The following is a 6,000-nucleotide window of genomic DNA, read 5'->3' on the forward strand; positions in this document are numbered from 1 at the left end:
GTGACTATATGAGTTACTATATCCTTCCTGGTAAAAAAGCTCAACCCAATCTGTCCATTTTCTGATCTCTGACCTTTCTTACAAGGCGTTTCCTGTTTCCACCCACAGAACTGTCATTGCTCACTCACTCATTGTTCGTTTTTTTTGCACCATTCTGTGTAACTCTAGAGACTGTTTATTGTGTGAAAACCCCAGGAAGGAGATCAGCAACTTCTGAAATACTCAAACCAAAAATACTCATCTGGCTCAAACCAACACCCATGCCACAGTGAAAGAAAGTCAAACTTCACTGTGAGATCACAATTTTTTCCATTCTGATGTTTGAACATCGTGAACATTAACTGAAGCTCTTGATTTGTATCTGCACAATTTTTTTTTTTTTGCATTATGTTGATGTCAAGGGATGTGTTCCTAATAAAGTGGCCAGTGGGTCTATACTATAATACTTACGATATTCAGCATACACACACTCATACTTGTACAATATTGCTTTTATATAACAATTTAATAATTAAGAAATGAATGAGTAAATTAAATTTTGAACACAATATGGCCAAATAAATAAATAATCAGAAAAGGCCACACTCACGAGTTATACGTTCCCGTTAAAGGTGCTTTCCGGATTCCCTTCTTCGTCTGATGATCTTTTATATTTTACATCAGAAGTTACAGTGGGGCAAAAAAGTATTTAGTCAGTCACCAATTGTGCAAGTTCTCCCACTTAAAAAGATGAGAGAGGCCTGTAATTTTCATCATAGGTACACTTCAACTATGAGAGACAGAATGAGAAAAAAATCCAGAAAATCACACTGTCTGATTTTTAAAGAATTTATTTGCAAATTATGGTGGAAAATAAGTATTTGGTGAATAACAAAAGTTCATCTCAATACTTTGTTATATACCCTTTGTTGGCAATGACAGAGGTCAAACGTTTTCTGTAAGTCTTCACAAGGTTTTCACACACTGTTGCTGGTATTTTGGCCCATTCCTCCATGCAGATCTCCTCTAGAGCAGTGATGTTTTGAGGCTGTCGCTGGGCTACATGGACTTTCAACTCCCTCCAAAGATTTTCTATGGGGTTGAGATCTGGAGACTGGCTAGGCCACTCCAGGACCTTGAAATGCTTCTTACGAAGCCACTCCTTCATTGCCCGGGCGGTGTGTTTGGGATCATTGTCATGCTGAAAGACCCAGCCATGTTTCATCTTCAATTCCCTTGCTGATGGAAGGAGGTTTTCACTCAAAATCTCACGATACATGGCCCCATTCATTCTTTCCTTTACACGGATCAGTCGTCCTGGTCCCTTTGCAGAAAAACAGCCCCAAAGCATGATGTTTCCACCCCCATGCTTCACAGTAGGTATGGTGTTCTTTGGATGCAACTCAGCATTCTTTCTCCTCCAAATACGACAAGTTGAGTTTTTACCAAAAAGTTCTATTTTGGTTTCATCTGACCATATGACATTCTCCCAATCCTCTTCTGGATCATCCAAATGCTCTCTAGCAAACTTCAGACGGGCCTGGACATGTACTGGCTTAAGTACGTCTGGCACTGCAGGATTTGGGTCCCTGGCAGCATAGTGTGTTACTGATGGTAGCCTTTGTTACTTTGGTCCCAGCTCTCTGCAGGTCATTCACTAGGTCCCCCCGTGTGGTTCTGGGATTTTTGCTCACCATTCTTGTGATCATTTTGACCCCACGGGGTGAGATCTTGCGTGGAGCCCCAGATCGAGGGAGATTATCAGTGGTCTTGTATGTCTTCCATTTTGTAATAATTGCTCCCACAGTTGATTTCTTCACACCAAGCTGCTTACCTATTGCAGATTCAGTCTTCCCAGCCTGGTGCAGGTCTACAATTTTGTTTCTGGTGTCCTTTGACAGCTCTTTGGTCTTGGCCATAGTGGAGTTTGGAGTGTGCCTGTTTGAGGTTGTGGACAGGTGTCTTTTATACTGATAACGAGTTCAAACAGGTGCCATTAATACAGGTAACAAGTGGAGGACAGAGGAGCCTCTTAAAGAAGAAGTTACAGGTCTGTGAGAGCCAGAAATCTTGCTTGTTTGTAGGTGACCAAATACTTATTTTACAGAGGAATTTACCAATTAATTCATTAAAAATCCTACAATGTGATTTCCTGGATTCTTTCCCCCCATTCTGTCTCTCATAGTTGAAGTGTACCTATGATGAAAATTACAGGCCTCTCTCATCTTTTTAAGTGGGAGAACTTGCACAGTTGGTAGCTGACTAAATGCTTTTTTGCCCCACTGTATATTGATGGTAAATGTATCATTTGCCGTGTTCACTGATTGTCTCGCTAACTGTAGTACTGTTTCAGTGAGACTGTTGCTTGAACAATAACAACATCTGTATACGCTTTACACTTTGGTGCTCATCCATGATTTTATCTTCATTAAGTGTTTAATACAGCATTAATGTGTTTTTTTTCAGACAAGAGCAATAACAGGACACGCTTGCCAGTTTAATCATTTCCAAAAAAAAAAAATGTGTGAAATAGGATCACAAGCCAAATATCTATCGTCTGCTAAAATCAGCAGCAAAATGAGCAACTCTGTCATTTGATAATTAGATCAGGGTTTGGTTGTTTGTTTGTTTACTGTGATATCACAATTTTTCCCATTCTGATGTTTGAACATCGTGAACATGAGCCGAAGCTCTTGATTTATATCTGCGTGATTTGATGCATCAGGGGATCGACTGATTAGAGAACTGCATCAAACAAAACAACAGATGGATGGCTGGATGTTCCTAATAAAGTGGCAAGGTGAGTGTATATTTGTTTACTATAAAAGTCTGATCAAGAGATAATTGCTAAAATGCACTACTCTAGGACATAACTTTGCTAGTACTGTATATATTCACAACACGTCAAGACAATCTTCATACTGCACTGGAGATCCTCGGAGATCTTACAACATGGAGTTCATTTTCACTTCAGTCGAAATTGGTCTAAAGTCACAAAAAAAATCTTTAATTAATATATTTAAAACTAACATTTTAACCTGGTTTGCATGAGACTCCTGAAATACAGAACACACTATTTGTTTCTGTACACTTGCTTTTGTTGCTTCTGTTCGGCTTTCTTTCAATGCAAACCCTTCAAAGATACCTGAACAGTCAGCGGTACGTCCTAATGAGACGCCTCCTTACATAAATGAGACAGTTCTCCAAAAGAGAGAGCAGGCGGCTGAAGGAATTTAAGTTATTCGACTGAGAATTCACCTGAAAAAGACAGAATGAAATTAGCCAGCGATCTGGTGTGACTCCGCAGCCCTGTCCCTAATGAGAGACCTCCTGTCGCTAACAAGCCCCCGCTAGCTAATGTTCCTAATGAGGGTCTGATATGTATTTATATCATACGAAGAACTGGAGAAGCCAGGCCTCCACAGAAGCTGCTTCCTGTTACAGTTTCCTGTCCCTTTATGTGCATTAAGAGGCTAAACCTGACGCAGATCTTTAGATTAGCCGCAGAATCTCCTACATCATGGAAAATCACTATTTACATGAAATACATTGTAAGGAGAGAAATAATAATTCATGAAATGAATCACGTTGTTGCATGTAGTTCAAATTAACATCTTAGTCGTTTAAGTCCCTGGATTTTATTACCTCCGATAACTGTGTTGGGTTCACGTTTGCTTGTTTTACTTTTCCCAACGTAACTCAAAAAGTAGTGAACAGATTTAGATGAAATTTGGTGGACAGTTTTAGTATTATCCGAGGTTCAAGTGGTTTGATTTTAATGTTGATAACTTTTGTCTTGGCAGAGATACGCACTCTACCCTGTGCCCTGCTAGTTTCTATTTTTAATAATAAAAAATAAATTATTTTGTGGGTCCGAGTGTGTTGCTTCTATCCATTTTTTTTTTTCAAAATGAAAATTTGAGTCTAGCTGACAAGTGTAGACTGAAGACCTGTTGGAAATTAGCCATTTAGCTAACGTTACTGACAGAGCATTTTTTTTAACATAGTTACTGGGAGACCAAATGGTCTCCCAGTGGCCAGATTTGGTCTCCTAGTCAATGCCAAACCAGCTTCACTGGGAGACCAAATTTTAAACCAAGTTATGTCTTATCATTTGGTTCATCTCATCTCATCTCATTATCTGTAGCCGCTTTATCCTGTTCTACAGGGTCGCAGGCGAGCTGGAGCCTATCCCAGCTGACTACGGGCGAAAGGCGGGGTACACCCTGGACAAGTCGCCAGGTCATCACAGGGCTGACACATAGACACAGACAACCATTCACACTCACATTCACACCTACGCTCAATTTAGAGTCACCAGTTAACCTAACCTGCATGTCTTTGGACTGTGGGGGAAACCGGAGCACCCGGAGGAAACCCATGCGGACACGGGGAGAACATGCAAACTCCGCACAGAAAGGCCCTCGCCAGCCACGGGGCTCGAACCCGGACCTTCTTGCTGTGAGGCAACAGTGCTAACCACTACACCACCATGTCGCCTCATTTGGTTCAATCAGTTGCAATTAATTAACCAAGTACCATGTAAGTATACATTTAACAAGGAAAATGAAGATCTATGTTATAAGATACTGTATACACACAAGATCATGTTGGTTAAGAAAAACAAAACTAAAATTTGGTTACTGAGATGGCTGATGTCAGAATCTGATGTCATTACTGTGTAACTTTGAGTGTCTTTGACATAACATTTGTGCTTGGTAATTGCTCTTGATAGCTGTGTAGTCACTGTAGTGTGTTTGTCTGTATGGTGATTGGTGAACCACTTTGCATCACAGAATATGCCGCAAAGGTGCAGCCGCATGGACTCTGGGGCCTGTGATTGTATTGCCCAGACCAGTTGGTCTCCTCGTGGAAAATCCTTAAAAAATGCTCTGATTACTGACCCATTCAGCATTCTGCACCTGTCAGCATTAAACAAAAACTGAAGTCATTTTTAAACTTGCTTTATTTCTTAATTAACGTGTTATTCAATTACGTTTTCGGTTTTAGTAACCTTATATCGTGACTCGTATTGGCAACTATTTGCAATTAAATATTATACTTATCGGCCTATTCGGTTTTTAGCCGTGTTGAATTTAGTTCGTTTGATCCACGGCAGGCGTCGCTTATCCGCGCGATCTTCACGAGACTTGTGCGAGACTTCAAAACATGAAGCGCCAGCCAGGTGTCAGTGCCGCCATTTTGAAAACTGTTTTCCAAACGAAACATTGCACAAAAACGAGTTTAAATGACGATTACTGCCGACTTTTTTCAAACTTTCCTAATTGCTATCAAAACAAACGAAACTTCCAGCTTGATTACGTCAGCATTCGAAAGACAGCGCGCGCATCTTTTGACGATGTTGGCAGATGTTGGTCACTTCTTTGATTCCCGCTGTACGTTTTACTTCTGTCCTACGATGTCTCGCACAGGTCTCAACGAATCTCGTTTACGGCCATTGCTTTGCCATATGGACTGATATATTACAGAGCATATTTCACACACTCAGAACTTGCTATAGCAGTGACAAAATAGCGATAAAAAAAATGCATTCCGATATTTAATAAAATGAGATAAATAGAATTTTGATAATAAAAAATTTGCCTTCAGTTATTTAATTGAAATGTTTGCTAACTTCAGCTAACAAATTTTCATCAACTGCACTCAAAAAATTTTGGGTGGTTAAATTATTTAAAATTATGTTATTGAATCCTGTGGATTTTTTTCAGCTACCGTGTCGTCCTTCTTTACCGTCACATTCTGTCGGAGGAAGGTTCCAGAATCTTCTTTGGATCTAATAAACGGCCATTTCATTGCACACATTTGAATAATACGCCTAATATTTGAATAGTCTGTCTCCTTTAAGTATAAACGAATTGCTACCTTTCTGTTTGCTCAGAGAACAGTGAGGAGACATTTGAAGAAAATTCCCAAAAGAAACATTTGATATGAAGTTTTCATTAATGAAGCCTTTTTATTTAATTACCTCCATCAGCTGTGTTGGAGGAGGTGATGTTTTCG

Source organism: Neoarius graeffei, chromosome 4 (genome assembly GCF_027579695.1).
Source record: "Neoarius graeffei isolate fNeoGra1 chromosome 4, fNeoGra1.pri, whole genome shotgun sequence".
NCBI classification, from domain to species: Eukaryota; Metazoa; Chordata; class Actinopteri; order Siluriformes; family Ariidae; genus Neoarius; species Neoarius graeffei.